General features: G+C 39.9%; 1 protein-coding gene across 6 annotated transcripts in view; it reads left to right on the forward strand.

The window, feature by feature from the left end:
* Positions 1 to 26,422, forward strand: part of CACNB2 (calcium voltage-gated channel auxiliary subunit beta 2) — a 444,228-nt gene that overhangs the window by 152,329 nt on the left and 265,477 nt on the right. The window lies entirely within an intron of this gene.

A 26,422-nucleotide genomic window follows, 5' to 3' on the forward strand; every position in this document is an offset into this window, starting at 1 on the left:
CCAAACGCATAAATAACTGCTATGTTGTAGCAAAGACCTATATACGGAGATTGAATTTGTTGGATAAAAACTTCTGTGTTCAAGAACATCCTTCTGAAATTTTTTCCTTATTTAATTTTTATTAAAAAATAGAAACATTCTTTCCCTCACTCCTTGCAATTAATTTCTTTATCAAATACCAGGATTAGGCACTGAAAAATGTAAAATAAGAAATATATTTCTAGAGTAATAATGACCTTTTGTAAACCTAATCACATATGATTATATAATACTATCAGTGCATAGCAAGCTGTACAGAATAAGCAGCACATAAAACTATTTGATTTCACACAAACCTTGCCATGTCAACCACTATTCATTAGATGGTTTTAGGTTTTCTGCAGGTTTTAGGTTGGCTTCGTGAGGTTGAAATCTAAAAAAAACCCTAATCACTTGATTCATTTGTATTACCCAAGCCTACATGGCCTTGTATCTGATGCCTGGAGCATTCAGTAGTAAAGAGCATGGTCATCTGACAGGATACACCTCTGTATCTTTTATATAGAATCTACATGGTGAATATCGATGCTCCTTTAAGTTTCAGGTTATTTTGAAATCAACAAAATACATTTTAAAAATATACAAGATTATATTTAAACATGGTTGATATACTACTTTTGTTTGTGTTCCATGGTTTAGACATATGGTATAAGAATTGCTGAAATATGTTTCTGTTTATTGAATAAATTTGTAAGTCTTATTGTCTAAGTTTTATAGGTCTTTATAATACCTACTGCTGTTGATCAGGTTGGAGAGCTCCAAATTAGGCATCCTGGAGTGGGAGAAACTGTAGCAGATTATCTTCCTTTCTCAGAATATTTATTATACCAACAGGAAAAATAGTGATTAGAAATAAAACCAAAAGGCAAAGAATCACCAATCTATTTTCATAGATTCATAAATACTAAGGTCAGAAGGGACCGTTATGATCATCTAGTCTGACCTCCTGCACAACGCAGGCCACAGAATCTCACCCACCCACTCCTGCGAAAAACCTCACCTATGTCTGAGCTATTGAAGTCCTCAAATCGTGGTTTAAAGACTTCAAGGAGCAGAGAATCCTCCAGAAAGTGACCCGTGCCCCATGCTACAGAGGAAGGCAAAAAACCTCCAGGGCCTCTTGCAATCTGCCCTGGAGGAAAATTCTTTCCCGACCCAAAATATGGCGATCAGCTAAACCCTGAGCATATGGGCGAGATTCACCAGCCAGATACTACAGAAAATTCTTTCCTGGGTTTTATTTCTTTTATTTCTTGAAATAATACACAAAGCCACTGTAATTATGAAGTTGTCTACAACTGGAAACTAAATGTAAGCAATCATTGTAAGAGGACGAAAGTTTGAGTACTCATTTCAATTGTCCAATACGTAGATGTTTTACCTTTTGAGGGGAATAGCCCTTTCAAACAACTTTTATAGACCTTTATAACCTTTAATTGTTTTGATTGAAATTATTAGGTATTTGTATAATAGGATGAATCTAACTTGAAAATGGGAAAAAATGGCATCATATGTGCTGACAATAAGAGTAAAATCTAAGGACAGATATACAGTATCTAAGGTGCTTGGCTTCCATTCAGTATTATCTCTGGTTTCTGCAATTTTTTCCCTCCTTCAAAAACATTCCCAAATTTTAGCTGGATTGATAAGTAAAGATAATACCTGCATAAACACCATTTAGAATAGAACTTCTGTGTGTGTGAAAGGGAGACACAAAGGGGAGAGAAAGAGATTCATAGGTCTGAAAAAGACTTAATCCGTGTATGTAACTCGACTGTATGTTCACCTCTTTTCCTTGTGGCATGCACATTCCCCTGCTCCTCATCACCTTCCTAATCAATGCAGAAAAAACAAATTATACAGTGAGAGGTAAAGAGGCAGAGGTATATCTTGATGTCCGACTAAATATCAAATTATTTTAAAATCAATATTTTATGAGGATAAATATGCAATTACTAACACACTATTGCCAATACAGGCAAGTAGTAACCTTTTAGCTCTGAAAATTTCTCATCTTTAGACTCAGTGTGTCTAAATCCTGCATTATTGTCAGTGGGAAATGAAGGCACCTAGAAAGATCAGACCCTCAGGCAAAGTTCTTATTAGGCTAAATCCTGACAGGTGCTGAGCACCTGCCGCTTGCAGTGAGTTTGGTATTTGTCCCAATGGAAGTTTAGCCTACATTCAAGTCAGTGTAAGTTTTGGTGGCCCAAGGATTGAACCATGAGTACAGTGTACAGAATTTAGGCCCTACTCCAGCAAAGTACTTAATCATATGCTTAATTTAAGCATCTGGGACAATTCGTTTGTTGAAATTTAAGCATATGTTTAAGTGCTTTGTTGAATCAAGTCTTAATGTGTTACTCCTTAAGATTTGCATTTTCCCTGTATTGTTTGTACTATTTGATTTTTCCCAGTGTCGCTAGACTACAAGTCCTGCAAAGCAGAGACCCTGTTATGATTGTATATCTTCATGTTCATTAAAATGATTACTACTGCTACAATTAATATTTCCCCTTCTAAAGCTTGAAATTGCATAACTGGAGGTCTGCTCCAATGGCAAATCTTCACTTACTACAGTGTTTTATGGATCAACAGTTACACAAGTCCTGATCTTGGAACCAATGCCAAACACTGCAGCACTGTTGGTCTGAGGGAGCAGTGACTGTTTTAAGACCCATTATCTCAAGAGCTAGAAGTTAATTCTTTGTACCTTGAAAAGTTGGGAATTTGTCAGCTTCCTAATGGTTTGAACAGCATTTTTGTCAAGCTTGGCAGCCCTTGAGATACCATAAAATTGCCTTGTTTTTATACCGTCTTTCCATTTTCACTCCTCTGAAGTCCAAACTTGTTTTAGTGGTCTTGAGGATAGCTAGAACTAGTGCTGTGAACCATCTGAAACTTGAAACCCCAGTTTTTAACCTGTATAAAGAACGTATTCATCTCTAACTCCTATAGTTTATGAGAATGTTGCAGCAGAAATCTTGCTAGCACTGCAGTGTGAGTTTTGCGGAGCTTGTTGGGGAGGGGGGAAATCAAGGCTGATTCTGACAAAATGTAAAAGCATGGTTGTCATCTAATGTATTCGCAAAAAGAAAAGGAGTACTTGTGGCACCTTAGAGACTAACCAATTTATTTGAGCATGAGCTTTCGTGAGCCACAGCTCACTTCATCAGATGTGTACCGTGGAAACTGCAGCAGACTTTATATACACACAGAGAATATGAAACAATACCTCCTCCCACCCCACTGTCCTGCTGGTAATAGCTTATCTAAAGTGATCAACAGGTGGGCCATTTCCAGCACAAAGCCAGGTTTTCTCACCCTCCACCCCCCCACACAAATTCACTCTCCTGCTGGTGCTAGCCCATCCAAAGTGACAACTCTTTACATAATCAAGTCGGGCTATTTCCTGCATAGATCCAGGTTTTCTCACTTCCCCCCCACCCCCATACACACACAAACTCACTCTCCTGCTGGTAATAGCTCATCTAAACTGACCACTCTCCAAGTTTAAATCCAAGTTAAACCAGAATATCTGGGGGGGGGGGGGTAGGAAAAAACAAGAGGAAACAGGCTACCTAATAGCCTGTTTCCTCTTGTTTTTTCCTACCCCCCCCCCCAGATATTCTGGTTTAACTTGGATTTAAACTTGGAGAGTGGTCAGTTTAGATGAGCTATTACCAGCAGGAGAGTGAGTTTGTGTGTGTATGGGGGTGGGGGGGAAGTGAGAAAACCTGGATCTATGCAGGAAATAGCCCGACTTGATTATGTAAAGAGTTGTCACTTTGGATGGGCTAGCACCAGCAGGAGAGTGAATTTGTGTGGGGGGGTGGAGGGTGAGAAAACCTGGCTTTGTGCTGGAAATGGCCCACCTGTTGATCACTTTAGATAAGCTATTACCAGCAGGACAGTGGGGTGGGAGGAGGTATTGTTTCATATTCTCTGTGTGTATATAAAGTCTGCTGCAGTTTCCACGGTACACATCTGATGAAGTGAGCTGTGGCTCACGAAAGCTCATGCTCAAATAAATTGGTTAGTCTCTAAGGTGCCACAAGTACTCCTTTTCTTTTTGCGAATACAGACTAACACGGCTGTTCCTCTGAAATCTAATGTATTAATGATTCCCTAAAGATGCTCTGTCACTGATCTACAGAATGCTTGCTTTTAATTAGCCCTGAAGAGTCATTCCCTTTAATTGAGTCCAGTGGACTTCCAGTGGACATTTAGAGAAGTCTGTCTGACATCCTCATTATTACTGCTCATAGTCTTCCATGTATGAGCATGAAGGAGCTTGTCTTTTTTGTGAGAGATTTGGGGCAGGGGTGGCACTTCTGGGTCAGAGTCTCTATTACAGAGAAATGGGCATGATTCGGTCAGCTGAGCTGGGATGAGGTGCTGCAGCAAAAGAGCGTTAAAGGCTTCTAACATTTCTGTATTGCATTTCTATGTTGATTCTAAAGGCTCTTAGATTACAATTATGGAACAAAACATAGCACATTTATTGTATGTGGCTGAAATTTCCAAAAAATAGTGTCTTACCTGAGGAGGTTGGGGGGTGGAGTATGTGTGTGTGTGAGAGAGAGAGACTTTTTTTAAGTTTAAAGATGCTGTTGAATTCTGAATACTAATGCTAAATCGTATTAGTTTACAATAGGTCCCTTATCCAGTTACAATTAACACAAAATATGTAGCCTTTTAATTGTTCCTTGATATTTTTTTAAAAATAAACACCTTATAGTTTTCCACAAAAGAAATGCAACTTTTGGAAACTCCTATAGTGTCTAGGCATAAGATGATTTTCCAGAGTTCCGTATTTAACTTCTCCTCCATCTAAAACTTCTCTGGCCGCACAAGCCCTCAGAAGGTTACAGATCTTGGCTCTATGTCAGGCCTATTCCACAAAAAAGTATGTCTGACCCAGAAATCCAAAAATAAATTCTCAGCTCTCTAGCTGAAAGCTGTGGAGCCTACTTGATGTTCTACTGCTAGTGCTTGGGGACAACAATCTCCAACGTGTTGTCATAAAAAGGAAAAAAGTCAGTCTTCCTCCAGCTAGAATAACTCTTCTTCCTCTGAGGATAGGCAAAGGGTGGATGCAAAACCGGAAGCACTATTATTTCCAGAAGTGAGATAGATGTACCTTAAAAAAGGGGCTTGAAAGTGTCTAAACAGAATTTTTCAATTTTGTGTAACGTTTAAATTGACTTTTCAGTAGTTGCCAGTTACACAGACAAATTCTCTTGATGAACAAAGTACATGTTCCCTTTACCCCTTTTTATGGTTTCTCTTGGTCACATATCTAATATCGCACAAACTCAAAGTGTGTGTTTATAGATGAAGGAATATATAATACTGCATTGATACAGGAAGCAAGCTATACAGGGATGGGGTCTGTTACTTGCTTGCTGAAGTGCTTAACATCTAAATGCATGTAAAGTTAAAAAAAAATACAAGACACTGTATATGATGGAATATAGTAATTGCAGCCAAAATATTTCACTGAGCAGATGACGGTTTAGAAGATTTTTGAAAGAGGCATGGGAGACATTTTGGATACATTGATTGATTGGGAACCTGTTACTAATGTATGGAGCAGTTTGAAAGAAAAATGCTGAAGTGTAAATTGGTTGAAGAAACAGGGAGAAGATGAGGGGAAAGTATTAGGAGGGAAGGGAAGGGTGTAAAAGGAGATGTTGAAGACGTGTGGCAAAAACAGAGTTATGGAGAGCTTTAAAAATAATGGCATTTGAATTTGATGTGGAAGAAAAGAATGAGCAAATATAGAGATACAAGGAAAAGCAAATGGTTAGAACAGGAGAATAGGAAGGTTCAGAGGATTTGCAGTAACTTGACACAGAAGGCACAAAGCTCATCTGCTTATGTTCTAATCTATACCTTCCAGTTTTTCTCTGTGAACCTTGGGGTAATTTCCCTTTGAATTATACCACTGAGACTCTCTTTGTTTTCAGTGGGAGCTGCATGCACAGATCTGAGGGACATTTGGTCTTCCTTGGTGCATATAGCTTAGTTAAATAGCGTGGCCTGATATGGATCTGGGATGAAATCAGGACCCTATTGAAGTCAATAGGAGTCTTGCCAATGACTTCCACAGAACCAGGATTTCAACCAGCCAGGATCTGCGGCTTTTTGGCAGTGGTACTGATCAGCAGCCCACTGATGTTTCGAATAAGATAATCCTTAGTATATTGAGCTATCAACACCTGTGTAGGACCCTGATCCTACATTAAGTGGGTTAGCAAATGGGACTTTGCACAGATTTAGCAGTTCAGGCTTGTGGATAAAATTGCAGGATTGAGGTTTAAGGTTAGATCTTTAAAAATATGTAATTAGATTTCTTTTTAATTTCTAATACAGGAACAACAAAATTTAACTCTTCATTGTAAAACATCTGAGTGTTGGTTGTAACTGCTTACTCTTTGTTTTTGTTTAAGAGCTTGTCAAGGCTAAATCCCTGCTCTGGCACTTCGAGTGCAGAAGGTGGGGGCCTGCAAGGATTTTAAAAATTAATATTTGCCACTCCAGGCTTGTATTAAACTCCCAAGGTTACAGCTTTTCTCTGACCTTGGCTTGGTAAACGCTGCCACCACTCACATGCAAAAAAACCCCTTGGACCCAGTAAGAATCACTTGGGAATTCCTCCCTGTGGGGTACCCTCAAACCCTTTCACCCCTCCTTCGGGGAAGAGCTGAGAAAGAAAACAAAGGAAATTAGCTATGGCTACCAGCTAATCCAACAGCATGCACAAACCTCATAGGACACCAAAAATCAAATCCTGTTCTTAAAAAAGGTAAACTTTATTAAAAACAAAAAGGAAGAAAATACATTTGGAACTTAGGCTTTTGCTAGTTTTTAAAAGAGCAATTCCAAAAATTAAGCACCCAAAATATCTTTCTTGGGGGTTCAGCTTAAAGGATACAAGCAAACAAAATCATCTGGGGTTAGCACAGAGGAGATCCACAAGCCAAAATAAAGAAATAAACCTGATCACGTCTATCTAAACATTCCTAATTTACTTACATATTTGGGGGGTTTCAAATAAGTAATTCTAGGTATGATCTGATGATTTCTCATACCTGGCTTAAAGCTTTACACAGCATTCCTGCTGCCTTCTGTTCCCCTCTTTCCCGGGGGGACACATCAGACACAAAGGGAAAGCTTCTTTCCCAATTTTAAAAAGTTCTAGCCTTCCCACTGGCTCTTTTGGTCAGATGTCCACTCCTTTTCTTTTACCTGTGGGCTTGTTAACCCTTTACAGGTAAAGCAAGCAGAAAAGAGACACCAAGAGGGATTTTACAGCTAACTGGCTGGCTGGGTGTCCATAAAAGGGAGCTACCTCCGCTTCATTTATCACAGAGCTAAAAATGTTAGCAATGCTATCATAATTGTCTGTTGACCAGCGTTAGACAGGATGGAGAGTAAGTGAGGCTGAAGATAGGTGTTATCTTATGATAATTGATTTCTTGAGGTGATGACTGAAGGATATAACTTCCCCAGTATATTTTTACTATATAATAATATATATGACAAATAGTGGGACAATTCAAGGAAGTCCCTGTATTACAGTAAGGAACTGTTTGCAGCTCCTGGGTCATATGGCAGCTTGCCCCTTCGTGAAGAAGCTGGGAGTGGTTCACCCACACAACCCTATATACCATCAGTGTGCAGCACAGACACACAAGCTGAACCGACACTGCTAACAGAATCTCTGAGCAAGAGCTCAAGAAGCACATGTGCACCTGATGTGGAGCACATAGGAACAGACATCTCAAAGAACCACAGTTACTGGACAAGGTGAGTATCCTCTTCTTCCAGTTTTTAATAGAGCAGGTCAAGTTGGTCATCAGAACAGCTCTGCAGATGGGTCATGATGCAGCGAATTCTGCAGCATACAGCATGGCCTTTGCTATCACAATGAGGTGCTCATCCTGGTGACACTCTTCTGGCCTCCCTCAAAGATGCAACAGACAGTCCAGGACTTACCTTTTAAAGAGCCATTGCTCTTCTCAGAAAAGATGGACAAGACCCTGTGTAGTCTCAAAGACTCTAGAGAAATCCCTGGACATTTACACCCCAGCAATGAAACAGCAGGTCTTCCATCCTCCTCAGTCCCAGTATTTTCAGGGGGTTCCTCCTTGACCCCAAATCCTGCCAAGGAACAGAGGTTATGATGACGACCACCATCACCCTCTGCTATCACAGCTGCTGGTTCATCAAGGCAGGTGACATCTTCCAGGAGCTCATTTTGATGGCAGATCAAGAGTAATCTGCCTGTTCCAAGAGTGACATCTTTTTCTTTTCCAACTTTTGCAAACCTCCTGACCCAATTCTGTCATGCTTGGGTCCATATCACAACAGATTGGAGGGCTCTAAGCACTGTGGTGGTGGGATATATACTCCATTTTATTTGTACCCGCACTCTATTCTCCTTCCCTATTCCTCTTCAGGGACCCCTCTTATGAGACAGTATTACTGCAAGAGATACAATCTCTTCTCCTTGTAGGAGTTATAAAGGAGATCCCTCCTTTGTTCAGGGAAGAGAGGTTTTACTCCAGATACTTCCTGATCCTGAAAGCAAAAGGGTGTGTGTGGTGGGGCAGTGCCCCACCCCCAGGCAAGATTGGGCTACAACAGGCAAGAGTGGCTGCGCGGAACTGCAGCCAATCAGAGAGGGTCTGTGGGGGAGCCAATCAGTGCCGAGCAGAGGGCAGCAAATCAGAGCCAGGCCAGAGCTGGGACCCAGAGTAGCGGGTGGGCCTGGGTCCCCACCTTCCCCCTTGTACTACACCTGGCTGAGAAGGAGCCTGGCCTGATACAGGCTGTGTTGTCCCCTGCGACAAAGGAGCTAGACTTTGAGGCTGCAGTTGGCCACTAGGGTGGGTATAGATCAAAGACTGCTGATAACACCAAACCCCCTGAAGGGGGTGAGACCAGAGCAGTGGGCACTGCCAGAGGGCAGTGTCCTGAAGAGGACGCTGCTGAGCGGGGAGCAACACAGTTTCCCAAATCAGCAGAGCAGATGAAGGGCAAGGGACCACGTGCAAAAGGTGCTCCATGACTGGACAGAGCTAATTCCCAGAGCAACCAGCGGGAGGCACCAGTGGGGGCGAGTCTTGACACCGTCACAAGGTGTCAGGCCTATTTTTAAATCTAAGGCAAATAAGCAAATTCCTTTTAAAAAAAAGGAAATAAAAAGAATTGAAATTCTGGATGGTCACTCTAGCTTCCATTATTCCTTCCCTGGAGCTTGGGGACTGGTATGCTGCTCTCAACTTAAAGGATGCCTACTTTCACAATTCATCAGCACCACAGAAAATTTATGAGATTCACCATCAGTGGCCATCATTATCAGTTCACATTCCTCACCTTTTGTTTCTTGGCTGCCCCAAAGTGTTTTTTACATAACATATGTTGATGGTTGTAGCATTCCTCCGGTAGTCCATGTTTTCTTTTACTTGGACAATTGGCCTGAACCTAATCTTAACAAAGTTGATTGATTCCCCACTTTGAGCCTCTAGTGATGTGCTCTCTGTTGCATCTTTCAGTGAATACAGCCTTTTTAGTAGCCATTACATTGGCCAGGAAAGTAGGGGAGTTAAGGGCATTAGTATCATATCCTTCATATGCTTTTTTGTATGCAGATAAAGTCTGCCTTTGTCCCCATCCAAGTTTGCTTATGAGAGTGGTCTCTGTTTTTCATATCAACCAAGCAATTTTCTTCACGATCTGCTTCCCAAAGTCTCACACTGCACATTATAGACATTAGAAGAGTGTTCGCGTTTTATCTGGAGTGGAGTAAATCTTTCAGGTCTTCATCTCAGTTGTTTATTGAATAAGTGGACAGAATGAAGGGCAGCCCAGTTTCCATGCAAAGGATTTAGTCATGGATATCCTTTTTTGTGTTGCTTCATGTCAGTCAACAGGTAACATGAACACACGAGATAGAGCAATGTTTCTCAATGACCAGTCTGTGAGAGCTCCCTGACACAGTTTAGGAAGGCATGAAGTCGGTCCTTGGTCTCAAAAATGTTGAGAAACACTGAGAGAATACTGGGTGATTTGACTAGATTCCATGCGGCCTCTGCAGCATTTCTGGCTCATGTGTCCATATTCAACATTTGCAAAGTGGCAACTTGGTCATTATGCCACACATTTCCCCCCCCCACACCCCCCGCCACTATGCAATCTGTCAACAATCTAGAGATGATAAATTTAGACAAGAGGACTACTTGTAAGTTACCTGCAGTGGAGTGGACATGTGCAATCACTCGAAGAAAAAACAGTTACTAACATTTCCATAACTGTTGCTCTTTGAGATGTGTTTTGCATGTGCATTCCATGACCCATCCTCCTTCCCCTCTATCAGTCATTCTGATCGGAAGAAACTGAGGGGAGTTAGGGACAGCTCTGCCCCTGTATGCCTGCACAGTGTCCGCAAGATAGCGGAGTGCACTTGGGCCAGCCTGAAGGATACTGATAAGGGTAGAAACTCTCCAACAGCTGTACACTGAAGGGCACAAAAACCTACAGAAAATGGACATGTGCAACACATCTCAAAGAACAACAGTTACAGAAGGCTTGGTAACCACTTTTTTACGGTGAAACCTGTGCGAAGTAGTTGGTGTTAGTTTTTAAAGCAATGAGTTGGAAGGCCAAAGTTTCCAGTGTGATTTCATTTAATCTTTAATTTTTTTTAGAATTTCCTTAAGTATACAAACAGTAGCTTACTGTTATGTGATATACAATTTCATGTTCAGAAAAGTAAACCAACTAAACCATGAAATGATAATATTTGCTATAATAAAATAAGCCAGTTACATATACTTTCCCACATGATAATGAGAAATACCAGGAAACATTTTTTTTCCACTGCCCCTTTAAAAGTTCATCAGCTAAAAACGAAGCCCACATTCTACAGTGGAAGGAGAACATATATAATTTATGCATGTATTAAGATATTGCACTAACACTTGGTTACAGTTGGCTCTTACTGAAGTCCTTAAGAAATAATCCTTTAACAATAAATTCAAATATACTGTTTCGGTATCACCACATGTAAATCTGCATATGGAAAAAAAATCTTACATGGAACAGCAAATCACTATCTAGCACTATGTATTAACCACTTGGGGTATACTTTAGCAAGGCAGATCTATGTCTTCTTTATGACACACAACTACTAGCTGCCTTCTATGGGAAGCAATCTCACAAAAATAAAACAGTAGAAAGCATTATGGGCAAGAAAATTGATGTCAGAAAAAAATATAGTCTATGATGTTGTGACCAGCTGCCTAGGATAGGCCACACTCAGGCAGACACTCCCCAAAACCTGGTGGTTTATTCTATAATTAGATTCACCAAACCAGTAGCGAAAAGAGCTTCTGTAACACCACTCTGGTTAACAAGAAGCTAAACGCAGTCTCCTTTTGGCATTCCAGCCATTGGTTCCCATCCAGACAAACTGGTCTAATATAGTGAGAGGTTACTGAAAACCCATTCATCATATATGAGGTTCTACTAGTCCCAAAGGATCAGACCCTAACCCCCAGGTCAATATGTATCTCATAGTTTACTAAGGATTGGCTGACAGCATGATATCTGGGTAAAACATCTTATTAAGAAAAGAACAGAGTTATACAAGATTAAAAGATCATATACATACAAATGATTGCAAAGTCCTTAGATCAGGTTTATAGCAGTGATGGAATAGTCTGCTAGCTTGTAAAAAGTCTCTCTGGTAACTTCCAGAAGATTGGAGAGTCCTCAATCCATTGTTTAAAATATTCCTTTTAGTTGTAAATCCACAGTCTAGGGAACTGGAGTAGTAATGAGGCAAAATGGAGATGCCTCAGGTGTCTTTTATATGCTGTGCCATGTTAATAGAAATTTACAGTTGCAACCAAAGTCTACAACCCCTGTGTATAGAAAGTTACTGACAAAGATGGAGTCTGATGTCCCATGTCCACATCACATGCCCTTACATGTTTTGCTGAATCACAGGGGTCATCATTGGCTCTTTGCTGTCTGATGTGTCTTCAGGAAGAGCTATCTGGAGACTTGATTCTTCTTAATGGCCCATAAAGCTTGAATAGTCCATCAATACTGGGCTAGTGAGACAGGATGTAAACTAACTTGTAGGTGTCCCTCCCCCACAAGTACAAACACATTTGAGGTACAAATACAGGGCCATTATTCATAACTTCAGATACGGTGATGATACATGGATTTAACCAGGATATTCATACTTGACAGGTTTTAACTTTTCCATTGACGCCTTACATGATACACTTTGTACCAAATTTAGTGCAGTTGTGCAACAGCGGTAGCAACAATGAAATAAACGGTCATCTTCAGTCAGACAGCATCACAGAGGTACATCAAATTTAGCTATCAGAAGAATTTTCTTTCTAATTCTTCATGAGTGAAAACCAAAAAGGTTTAGGTGCTGTCAGTAAGAACAGATTCAAAATAGTTATTCCTGAAAAAGATGGGGAATCGATGTATCCCTAACCCCCGCAACACACGCACACAGTCAAGTTTGAAAGTCAGAAATGCAGAATTTGATTCAAATCATATCAATGTGCCTTACGTGTAGATTATTCAGAAGTCTCTACTGTTGAGACTTTCCATTTCCTCTGCCTTATGAATTCTTGTACTTCCTCAGGGCTTCAGTAAGTAAAAATTTGGTAATTGTAACAAATCAATTTTGTTAGATACAGCATAGTGAATTTCAGTTTCCTCTCCAGAAGCTGTTGTTTCACTTCAGCAAATCCTTGGCCACTATTCAGGGTAAATCCCAATCTTAGAGTAAGTAAACATTAAAGTTTCTATCTATGTGCCAGATGGTAGACTGATACTTGACAGCAATAGATTCACAGACTCCGATATAATTCTAAGGATATTGAGGTTTGTTGGTAGATTTTTTTTCTATGTAGTTTTTCTGGTAGATATTATTGTAATAGCTGTCCCCCCTCCTTAAACCATTGAGCAAGGAAAATCTCCAGTTTTAAGGCATTTTAAGTATTTTAAAGCACTCTCACAATTCTTAAGTTTTAGTTCAGTTTTTTTTTTATTGTTCGGCTCTCTACTTTGGAGCTTCACTGTGCTGGAAGATACACTGCGAATTTTAAATTTAATTGGTTGAAAAGAATGAATTGAAAACAGCTTCAGATACAACTTCCCCGAGCTTCTCAATGAATTTCTGTGGTTTTACAATCATAGAATCATAGAATATAAGGGTTGGAAGGGACCCCAGAAGGTCATCTAGTCCAACCCCCTGCTCGAAGCAGGACCAATTCCCAGTTAAATCATCCCAGCCAGGGCTTTGTCAAGCCTGACCTTAAAAACCTCTAAGGAAGGAGATTCTACCACCTCCCTAGGTAACGCATTCCAGTGTTTCACCACCCTCTTAGTGAAAAAGTTTTTCCTAATATCCAATCTAAACCTCCCCCACTGCAGCTTGAGACCATTACTCCTCGTTCTGTCATCTGATACCATTGAGAACAGTCTAGAGCCATCCTCTTTGGAACCCCCTTTCAGGTAGTTGAAAGCAGCTATCAAATCCCCCCTCATTCTTCTCTTCTGCAGGCTAAACAATCCCAGCTCCCTCAGCCTCTCCTCATAACTCATGTGTTCCAGACCCCTAATCATTTTTGTTGCCCTTCGCTGGACTCTCTCCAATTTATCCACATCCTTCTTGAAGTGTGGGGCCCAAAACTGGACACAGTACTCCAGATGAGGCCTCACCAATGTCGAATAGAGGGGAACGATCACGTCCCTCGATCTGCTCGCTATGCCCCTACTTATACATCCCAAAATGCCATTGGCCTTCTTGGCAACATCATGTTTTCCTATTTTCCTCTCCTCTGTTGCTGAATAAAAGACCCATATATACAACAGGGGGAAAATGACTGACTCCGCAGAGAAAACAGTGGAAATACACACGTCTAAAGCATAAAGTAATCAAGTTGAAAAAATGAGAAGATTTTTTTGTTTAAGTTCACAGTTTTAGTACTTTTAAGTTTGTTTGTAACAATTATGAGTAAAGGCTTCTCAGACAGAAGTAAGATTTTTAAGTTATCAGTCTCTCTTAAAACAAGAAGTGAGGATTTCATCACAACTAGTATATTGCAGCTAATTTAATCTGTGTTTTATAACCTCCAGGAAAAGGATTACACTTTGTTCCTTATTGCAGTAATATGCAGGGAATTCCAGTATTTTTAATAGATAAATGCAATGATGCAAAGTAAGAAATTAATCAGAGATGCTAATTCAGTTTCCCATCCTGGGCTGAGGCTAATGAATGTCCCGTCTTTACTAACTCTCCCTTAGGCTAAAGAAGGAATCCTTAGTAGAAAAGGGATTCTGATTTTAGGATAGTAGTGATCTCTGAAGTTCAACTCTTGCCCCTAGTGTGCAGTTACCTCCAGGGCGAACAAGGAAAAAGCCTTAGAAATCCAGATCCAAAAGCTCTCAGGGAACTGGAAGATCTGAGCTGTGTTTATCTGAGCTTGTGCATAGCTACCCACCTGCCTGATCTTCAATTAAAGATCAATGAGCCAGATTCTCTGGTAAATTGTGGCCTCTTTGCACTGCACTACCATCATAATCTGGTTCTAAAGATGGTCCAACTCAGCAAGGAAAAGGAAAACATCATCAGTTGCTAATGATTTATCTATATAATTACAAAGATTCATTCATGTGCTTCTGAGTATAAAATGTATTGTCTTAGTACACTACATGTATTAAAAAGGTGAAACAGAACTTCAGCAAGCACTTTGCCAGCTATTTCAGTGATGGCAATTGGGCCTCTCTAGGATCACTTTCTAAAGCCCATACACTTAATGAAGCCATTTTGTTATTTTCAACTTACTCTTCATTTCAAAGCTATCAGCCTGCCAGAAAATTCAAACTGTTCCCAGCTCAGGAGCCAACAGAGTTGCAGGAACCATAAAGTAGGGCTGTTTCCTTTGGCTTTTTACAAAATGATAAAAGAATAAAGCAGGATCTGTAAGTGACTTTCCAGCTTTCATCTGAACAAAGTGTCCTATCTATTTCAAGTGTCAGCATCTATATCACATTCTTATTGATGTTGTGTAAAGGATGAGGCATTATCTCAGAATATTTGTCATTAAAAATAAATCAATTCACCTCTTTCTAAAGTCTGAATATGCTGTGATTTTTCATTTAAAGATGGGACTTTTTAACAATGTCTGCATTTGTGGGACTTGTACAATAGTCACTATTTTCTTCCAGTGGTAACAACTCTGTCAATAGGGTGTATGCCAGCACTAGGGAAGAATTGGAGATAATGTGGGTATACTGTATCTGAAATAATTTGGGTAACTCCAAGCATGTGGCTAACTAGCTACAGTATCTCTTTTCTCACTTACACTTGAGATTGCCAAATGACAAGTGTAGGATTCATTGGGTCTGGATACATATCGTATTGGGCCCATCCATTCCACTATTAAAGCTCCTTGTTCAGGTAGCTTATTCTTTGACAGAATAAACTGACATTTGGGAATGTATTATACTTCCAAGCCAAGGAAATTCCTCAGGATTTCAAAGATGCAATCATAATTACACTATACAAAAATAGAGGCAACAAATCTGACTATTGTAACTACCAGGGTGTATCCCTGCTATTTGTAGGTGGTAAAATCTTTGCCTGTATTTCGCTCAAACAACTTGTGAAAATAGTATCAGAGACGTTTCTATCAGAGACCCAATGTAGGTTGGAACAGCACAGACATTTTTGTTATGAGACCAATTCAGAAAAAATAATTTGAACAAAACATGGAACTGTGTGCCATCTTCATTTGATCTGAGAAAAGCATTTGACACCCGTGAGCAGAAATGGCCTAGAAAATTCTAGATAGGTTTGGGTGCCCCATCAAATTTGTTAATATCATAAGTCTATTCCATGAAGACAATCTGGTCAAGCTCTCCTCAGATGGTGGCCTTTCTAAATCATTTCCCATATCTAAAGGGATGAAACAGAGTGTTGGCATGGCCCTTTATGGTCTCTTCTTTTGCAGCCATTCTGAATGGACAATCTTCAAAATAGAATATACATAAGGTACAGAACTGATGGAAAACTCTTCCGTCTCCAAAGACAAAAGTTCTTAAGGAACTTGTGTGAAGCTCTTTTTGTGGATGATTATGCTTTACTTATTCATAGTGAAAGTGACCTGTTTATTGTTGACAGGTTCTCAGAGGCAACTAAACCGTTTCAACACACCATCAGTCTGGAAAAAAACTGAAGTCCTCTTCTAACCAGCTTCATCAACCATTATAACTGAGTCAAACATCACCATTGATAGTATAGAACTGAAGAGTGTCAATCACTTCACATATCTTGGCAGTACCATCTCAAGTGATGGTTTCCTGGATAAATAAATACCAAGTAGAATACGAAAGTTTCTGGAAGACTTTGCCATGGGACACGCAACCCGCACACTATCAAACAGTCAGCAAAACTGATGATGTACAATGCAGCAATGATAGCACCCCTTTTATACAGGTGTGAAACCTGCACAGTTTACCACAGATGCATTAAGCAACTGGAAAAATTTCACATCTGCTGTCTCTGCTCTATTCTGAAGGGCCACTGGTGAGACAGTCTCAAACATTAATATCCTCGAGAGCATAAACAACCAGTGTGGAGGCAAAGATCATCAAAGCTCAGTTAGATGGACAGGTCATGTTATCAGAATGGTTGATGATAGACCCCTGAAGGAAGTGTTCTACGGTGAGCTGAAACTCAGAAAGCACAGGAGGGATGACCAACAAAAGGCTTTTAAAATACCCTTAAGCAGAGTCTCCCCTGATGCAGCATATATATTGATAATTTCAAAGACATAGCCAAGGTCGCATCTGAAAGGAGAGCAATTATCAATAAAGTTTGTAAATACTTTGAGGAAGACAAATGTGGAAAACTGATCAGAAAAGAAGGCCAAGAGTCATGCAAAGTCTTCAGTTGGAACCTCATGAGAACAGACATGATGTAGTGACATCATCATCAGATACGATAGACAGCCGTACATAATTCTGAGTCTCAGTAGGAAACTGCTCTCATCAACTTGTCAATGAGGAGTCCTCAATATTTGAGAACAGTACAAGATGACACTTATATCAAAATAAGAGTACTTCAGGACACCAAGGAATCCTTAGTGATGAGAAAGGATTACCTTTATAATTAAGAGAACATAACAAAATGTGCTCAATGTTGGCCTTGGCTTTTGATTAAGGCAGTGAAAATTGTGCAGAATAGAAAAGTACAAGGTACTGAATACATACGAAATAATACTGCTTTGGGCTTCTCAGCTTATCATACCTAGACATTCATATATATGCTCAATTTCAGTAAACAGCTTTAAGTACTATATACTGTATCCAACTAGCTGGTATGTATATGCTCTGGTTTTATGCTCAGTATAAGTATTTCCTCCTAACCGTTTTACTATTACTATGTGTTCTCTGTCTTTTCATTATTTTTATCCAGACTGTCGCACTACAGTGAAGTGTATTGCAATGATGTCAGTAGCACAGGATGACTTTATTATGATTCCCCATTGCGATGCTTTCGAAGCCTTTTTTTCCTCTGGCTGCTCCCTGTTGAACTGACATTTAGGAATTTGCTACTTCTATTATAATTCCTATGATAGTATTGTTACTGGACTTGATTCTTCTCTCATACTGGTATACTTCACGATTAACTCTCTTGAAGTCAGTGGGGTTACATTAGTGTAAAACTAGAATAAGAAGGGAATAAGGGCTACAGATTATAAATTAACTGGTGAAGGCATTGTGAAAAAATAAAGAAGAATCCTGGGTGAAGTTCATGCCAGTGTCCAAATACTTAGGCATTGGGGTTCTACCTAGATGTAGTGGTGGCCACAGGGTGCAATGCTGCCTCATAGCACTTGTGTGGCTACTATTTCAGCCTATATGGTGGAATATTGACTGCAGCTTCTGTGCTATTTGCACAGGATACTGTGGACACTGAGGCCACATAATAATCTTTCTACAGCCCCTCTCATACTCCATCTCTAATGTTTCTTTATCCTGGCATAGAAACCCTTCTCAGCAGATAGACTTCCTCACATGGCCCCTATGTGGGATTCAGGCATGGAGGCCATCATTTGCCAACACTCCACCCACGGGTGAATTTCACTTCACAGTTGTAATGCAGGGCTGAACTGATCTTAAATTAATAGTGAAATGTAGTTTTAAAAGCTAGTTATTGCAGCATATTACTCACAAATAAACCAAAGTCCCTAAATACATGGTTATACTCTGCTGATCGCAATTGTGAAAGAGTTTAACGGAATTCAACTCCTGCACCTCTGTGGAACTCTCTTTACAAACTAACCCAGGAAAATTCATTCAAACAAAACTATACAAAATAGGGCCCAATCTGCCTGAGTCTCTGCATCCTTGCACAGCACAAACCCCACTAAGACTGCACAGCTGAAGCAGCAATTTGGATTCTGCCTTCTGGACTCAAGTGTGATTTTAGTGATGCAATAGGCCTTATTTGCTGTCTGACTGCAGAGGGGTAAATTTCAGCTTCTGTGAGAAGATGTTGTCCTTTATATCATCACTATGGTGTTTATGGGCATGACCATTGCAATGGTTAGAAGGCATGGTCCACAAGTTTATGTGCATACAAATATATTCTCATTTAGGTCCCTACTCATGGCCCCATTAAAAAAATAATCTTACTGCTGACAAGAAAAGGATCTTGAAGGCGGTTGTGCATTACAGTAGTCTAAGACAGGATACAGGTGCACATTTAAACCGCTATTGCAGGTAAATTGAATGCTCATTTGGAGGGAATTGAGCCTATTTTAAAGCACTTGCTAGATTTTGGACCTTACAATCAAAAATTCTCATGCAAAGAATCCCTGAAATTCTGAATTTAATGTTCAAATAGCATCATCAAGACACTCACTTGTGCTGGGATGATACAGCTGCTGTAGTCTTTTGTGTGTCTGTGTGCGTTGGATTTGCAATCACAGTCTTAACTGCAATTTCCTTTTACGTTTTGGATTTAAGACAAATAATATTTTGAGACTTCTTTGTATGAGATATATTTCTAAATGTTTTAAATGGAAGAGCAGCTGTATTGTTTTTAAGCTCTTGTTTTTGAGACTGGAGTGCCCTTTGGCATACTACTGAAAGAAAGTTTTAAAAAGTTTTACTTTTGTCTATAAAAAACAAATAATCTAGGTCAGTAATCTAAACCTGGAATGAGTACTTTTGAGAAGTTATGTTGCCATTCTCTACATGCTGAACCCATAGAAAGCTAGTTAATGTTAATCAGAACTAAAAACTGTTTTTTCATTTACATCTAAGACTTTCCATTTCCTCTTGCACTAATTTACTTCATTTTATTGTTGCTAAGGGAAATGCAGATTGAATCCTCTGGGAAATGCGGTATGTTCCCACACTAATGGAAAAAAACTGTATTCTTGTAGTAGCTGGTTTTCAAGGAACTTCTGTTTGTGGTTACGTCACGAACAATGAATACATTGGCTTGGAGAATTAGTGTCCTGTTACTGATGATGTAAATTCTTCTCCTTTGTAAGTACTGAAGTTTTCAGGGAAAGAAATGAAAATCTTCTTAATAATCAAATGTAGTAATTATAGGTGATACTTATATTGCCCCATACATATCTGTAGACAAGTTAGTCTTGATAGACTATAGAATACTGCTGTCTGCTTCAGTATCACGATTGGTTTTCAGAAGTCAATGTAATTTAAACAAGGTTGTAGTCACACTAAGGTTGTGTATTTTTAATTACTAAAAATTTGTACAGAAAATTGAATTGTCCTTGAAGAGTTATTCTTCCAAATCTGGAGACTAAATGCTGTCACTAAAATGTGACAGAGGGGCTTTAATTATGGAGTTGCTACTGAAGCCTCCATAATACACACAAGTGATCAGATAAATGTTAGAAATTGTAATAATCTCACTGTACATTGAATGAAAAGGATAAGTGTCTCTAAAATAATTTTTCTGTCAAGTTTTAGCTTGTTAGTGAGGGAATGGTGTTGGTGTTGGTTAAAATCGTATTTTAGGGCCAGGTTTCCCAGTGGTTTTCTTAATCACATCTGTAAAATCTGTAGATATTTCTCCATTTGCAGGTACCAAGGTCGAGATTCTCAAAGGTATGGAGGCACTGACTCCGATGGGAATTAGGTGCCTAATTACCTTTGAGAATATGATCCCCAAAGCCTCCACCTGCAGGTCCCACTGAGGTCAGTATCTCTGAAAATCAGCCTCACCATGGATAATCCATTCCACATTTGTGCATAATTACCTGTTTGACACAGGCATTTATGGGACTTTTCTCCTGCAAGCTCTGCTGATGTAATCAGTGAAGCCAACAACAACAAAAAGACTGTTACAGAAGATTCTTGGTGGAAGAGAAACCAATGAACTGTAGCAATTTGGGAAGAAAACTGAAGACTGGTTTGGTGCCCACAATCTTCTCTTTTAGAGAGTTGGCCAATCCTAAATTTCAGTGAAATAAGGAAAAGGATGGTACTGGAGTACAACTGACGGCATCACTAAATATTAAGAGAAGAAGATTTTGAATACATATGCTTTTGGTATCCCACATGTTTTAAGAAGTGACTGTTTGGATTAAACAAACTCTATTTAAGTAAAAATCATTTTGGAACAATTCAGAGATAGAAGAGCTTGATAGGCACCTTTCAGCTGGGTTCAGAAATAGAAGAGCTTGATAGGCACCTTTCAGCTGGGTTGGAAGGAGAAGGAGACATGCTGATAAATTTAAAACCCCCAAATTCAGCTTGAATTATAAGATAACTGACAATAGAAAACAATAAGAATAAAAAAGGTACTTTACCTCTAGTTAAACATAATTATTACACATCTGTGTCACTGGTAAACTGAATTTCATTAGACCTTTATATTTATAAACCAATTTTCTAGGACACTTAAGGTTTGTCTACACCAGTGGTTCCCAGACTTGTTCTGCCACTTGTGCAGGGAAAGCCCCTGGCAGGCCGGGCTGGTTTATTTACCTGCCGCATCCGCAGGTTCGGCCAATTGAGACTCCCAGTGGCCGCGGTTCGCGGCTCCAGGCCAATGGGAGCTGCTGGAAGTGGCGGCCAGTATGTCCCTCAGCCGCACCGCTTCCAGCAGTTCCCATTGGCCTGGAGCAGTGAACTGCAGCCACTGGGAGCCGCGATCGGCTGAACCTGCGGACGCGGCAGATAAACAAACTGGCCCGGCCCGCGAGGGGCTTTCCCTGCACAAGCGGCGGAACAAGTTTGGGAACCACTGGTCTACACAAACAATTAGACCACATATGCACTGCTGGCACTGCATAGTTCTGTAAACCAGTTTGGTAGACCTCCTTATCTAATCCTTTTTTTTTTAAATGAGACTGTGCCAAAGTGCTGTTCTGTAGGCTGTACAGAGTTAGACTGTGGCAGCCTAGTGTGAATTAGACTTGCACCCCAGCTTGCTGTGGTCTAATTGTTTATGTAGAGTTAATAATTGAAGGACATTTGGTTTTTTTGGTTCATACTTTTTATTAAGGATGAATTTTATTATGGGTATGTCTATGCTTCGAACTTGAGAGGTGTGCACAGAGGCTCAGTCGTACCAGCTGCCAAAAAGTGTGTGTTGTTCTGTAACAGCAACTCCTAACGGGCTTGTCAAACTTACTACATCTAGCACACCACTTTCATAGTATTTATCCGTTTAAAATATTGCGTGAGGTCTCTAATAAAACTTATGTCATACTGATCCTCATAGTCATTGCAGGATGGATGGATGGATGATTTTTAAGGAGTTATGTATATGTACTGAAAATAAGCTTTAAAGTTTGTGTCCAACGCAGAGCTGACAAACAGGTTTTGGGTCCAACAAAGGATGTTGATTCACCTGTCTGTCAGCCAAGTAGATTACGCACTCTAAACCAACACAATGGACAAGGGGAGGGGAAGCCAACAAGAAAGCAAGACACTGGAAACAGAACTGAACCACAGGGGATCATCCGACTCTGGGGACAAAACAATGAACATGCTATTTTATCCTCCACTAAGGAAGCAAAAAGGCCAGCTCTTATTGCACTCATAAATGGGGGATTCCAGCCATGTTGGTTTGAGAAGCTGGGAAAGAAACTTTGACAAGAGCTTCAGCCTGTTCAAGTAAAGTTTGGACGCATGTTATACTTTTTGTTTTATATGTAACCATTTCTGTTTCCATCATTATCCTTATTCACTATCTCTTACTTCTGAGCCTTTGACAATAAATTTATGATGGTTTTCACTATATCTGTATCCCAGTGTTGTGATGTTATATTGGAGCTGATCCTCAGTTGAACCAAACAAGCTGGTGTGTGCTTTGTTCCTTTAGGGATAGTTTACTTGGTGATTTCTGTGAGTGTCCAGTGGTTATGGGCTGGACACTGCACGGGGATCAGGCTTTGGGATGCACCTATTGTTAACCAGCATGGCAAAGTAAGGGCTGGCAGAGCCCTGAGGAGATTGTTTGGGTGGCTACCAGACTGGTGGTGTCAGGGAGCTAACATCCAGTTAAGCACCTCTTGCTGGAGGCAGGGGGGTAACAAGGTGACTCACAGTCCTGAAATGGGATCATACTCCTGCTGCTCGCACTATGACAGCGACATTTCTATTTTTAGTGCTGTAGTTCAATTGGAGCTATCGCTGGTATGTCTCCTCGACCTGGAAATTACTCCTCCAGCTTGAAGTTTAGATGTACCCAAAGGATTAATAAATGATTGACTAATCTCTATGGAGTTTTATGGAGTCTAACAGGTTTATAGGTTGCTTATAATCTTGACGTACACAGTCTTTGATACCCTATGGTTTTGTGCATATAACCATTTATATGAATCACGGCTGTAATGTGATTATAATGTCTATTAGTAATTTATTAAATCTTTGTACACTATGTATAAATGTAGCCTTTATACAAAATGTGACTGTCATTTGTATTGAAGTAGCACTCAAAACTCCAATCAGGACTGGGGTTCCTGTGTTGGGCACTACATTGATACATAAGTAGGAATTTGCCTCAGTCCTTCGCCCCCATGGCAGGTGGCATTCTGGGGTGAAAGACTGCAAGTGCTCCAGCCTGGTATAATGTTCTTATTTTCCATGTTCCAATAAATGTCTTATCCTTTGAGTTCATCACGTAATTTCCTGTTCTGCATATTATGGCTGTGTTTGTTCCTGAGTAGCAGCCGTGTTAGTCTGTATCCACAAAAAGAACAGACTTGTGGCACCTCAGAGACTAACAAATTTATTTGAGCATAAGCTTTTGTGGGCTACAGCCCACTTCATCGGATGCATAGAATGGAACATATAGTAAGAAGATATATATACACATACAGAGAATATGAAAAGGTGGAGTAAAAGGCTAATTAATTAGCCTTAGACTAATTAATTAGCCTTTTACTCCACCTTTTCATATTGTATGTATGTATGTGTGTGTGTATGTGTGTATATATATATATATATATATATATATATATATATATATATATATAATCTTCTTACTATATGTTCCATTCTATGCACCCGATGAAGTGGGCTGTAGCCCACGAAAGCTTATGCTCAAATAAATTTGTTAGTCTTTAAGGTGTCACAAGTACTCCTGTTCTTTTTGTGTTTGTTCTGACAGCATACTTTTTGCCCCACTGCCACAGTTTCCGAGTGGTGAACGTGGCCCTAAACATAACTGAACCGGCATACTTTTCTTTCTCTTTCTATTCTTCATTCAGTTTTATGGTCCGATATTTAGCAAATGTTTGACCATGACTCCTTGTGTCATAAATATAAAGGGAAGGGTAAACCCCTTTGAAATCCCTCCTGGCCAGGGGAAAGCTCCTCTCACCTGTAAAGGGTTAAGAAGCTAAAGGTAACCTCGCTGGCACCTGACCAAAATGACCAATGAGGAGACAAGATACTTTCAAAAGCTGGGAGGAGAGAGAGAAACAAAGGGTCTGTGTCTGTCTGTATGCTGCTTTTGCCAGGGACAGAACAGGAATGGAGTCTTAGAACTTTTAGTAAGTAATCTAGCTAGGTATGTGTTAGATTATGATTTCTTTAAATGGCTGAGAAAAGCATTGTGCTGAATAGAATAACTATTTCTGTCTATGTATCTTTTTTGTAACTTAAGGTTTTGCCTAGAGGGGTTCTCTATGTTTTTGAATCTAATTACCCTGTAAGAGATCTACCATCCTGATTTTACAGGGGGGATTTCTTTATTTCTATTTACTTCTATTTTTTATTAAAAGTCTTCTTGTAAAAAACTGAATGCTTTTTCATTGTTCTCAGATCCAAGGGTTTGGGTCTGTGGTCACCTATGCAAATTGGTGAGGCTTTTTATCCAACATTTCCCAGGAAAGGGGGGGTGCAAGTGTTGGGAGGATTGTTCATTGTTCTTAAGATCCAAGGGTCTGGGTCTGTAGTCACCTAGGCAAATTGGTGAGGCTTTTTACCAAACCTTGTCCAGGAAGTGGGGTGCAAGGTTTTGGGAAGTATTTGGGGGGGAAGGATGCGTCCAAACAGCTCTTCCCCAGTAACCAGTATTAGTTTGGTGGTGGTAGCGGCCAGTCCAAGGACAAGGGGTGTAATATTTTGTACCTTGGGGAAGTTTTGACCTAAGCTGGTAAAGATAAGCTTAGGAGGTTTTTCATGCAGGTCCCCACATCTGTACCCTAGAGTTCAGAGTGGGGGAGGAAGCTTGACACCTTGGCTTTGTGATTGACCAGTGTGTCATAATCCATCTACAACACTGCTCTAAGCTATCCACTAGTTTGCTACAGCACTATTTTTATCAATGTTACACTTTGCAAGTTGTTTTGTCAGCTTTGACATAGAAAACTTTGTGCACCTGGAAAGCCAGACTTGCCCTTTCCATGCCAGTTATCACAACTAGCTACTCTGAGTAGGCACAGCCAAGGCAATGTCTTAGGGTGAGGTCCTGAAGTGCACATGCAGCTACTTCAAGCTACTAGTGAGAGTTGAGTGAGTCGCCAGGACCAACTGCAAGCAAACGAGCCCTTGTGGGTGCAACTAGCTACTATGCAGAGGTACTACCTTTTGAACTCACCCTTTATACTGTCAGGGGCAAATTCTGCTTTCGGTTGCATTGGCATAAGAGAGAGCAGGTTTTGGTCATTAGTGTATAATGTGCATGAATGAACACCTTTTAATCTGTTTACATATATAAATTATAATGGGCCAATGCAAGGAGCAAATGCACATTGTTCACACAAATTCATAACAGGGAGTGCTGGAAGGGAATGGGGGCTTATACAGCATGCTCCAGCTCTTTTCCCTACCACCGAGTCCAGGGACAATCCCCTGTGTGAACAGCCCAGAAGATTTCTAGTGTGCAAGACCTGCAAGAGTAATATGGAACAGTCACTCTAGTTAGTATATTCCTTTACTCTCTACGTATATTTCTTTAGGGTTTGTTAATGCTGCTAGCCTCATCTTGAAAATGGATCAAATCAAACTCCAGATTCAAATACTGCAGAACTTTTGGTACATTTGAATACCAAGTAATGGGTTCTGGCTTATCTCAATTTGAAAGGTTGTAAGATCTCATAGTTCTACAGAGAGACTCATCTAAGCTTCCCCAATTATGTTTTCTGTTGTAAAAGCTAACACAGTTACAGAGCTATATTTTAGCCAGCACTGCTTTCTTGCAGCAGACTGTTTATTGCACTATGGGCTTAAAATGTATTAAATAATTTTAGCTTCCCTACTTCAACCACTGTATATTACACTAATGCCTCAAGGCTATTTTCCTGTGCTTTACAATTTGCCTTCCTATGTAAAATGGTAAATTGTAGCCAAAGCATCTACTGTACAGTGCTTAATCCCAAATACTCTTAGCTTTGGGGTGCGGGTGAGAGGGTGGTTGGGTGTACTGACATAATTTCTGGTTTTCTGAGATACCTTCTGACTAAGCAATTATCTAAGTATATCTGGAAACTCAAGAGATTACTGATCCAAAAACTTGCCGAGATTATTAGTTCACAGGTGAAGATAGATTTTTAAAATCTTTCTATGAAAATCTGAGATAGACACAAGATGGAATTAAACTAAAGGGTCATATACTGTATCTGATCATTCTGCAGAGCACCCATTTATTTCAGTGTGATTTGACTGAAAGAATACACTTGATTTATTTAGGGTTGTTTTTTTTTAAAGTGCCCATCTCGATTTATTTACAGTCCTAAATGTTCAAGACTGAGCATGAGACACACATCACCTTTTGTTTAAAGCTGGATTTTAGAAGATAAGGATTTTTCACTAACAATAATTCTGTTACTTGGAA

Source organism: Caretta caretta, chromosome 2 (genome assembly GCF_965140235.1).
Source record: "Caretta caretta isolate rCarCar2 chromosome 2, rCarCar1.hap1, whole genome shotgun sequence".
Taxonomy (NCBI): domain Eukaryota; kingdom Metazoa; phylum Chordata; order Testudines; family Cheloniidae; genus Caretta; species Caretta caretta.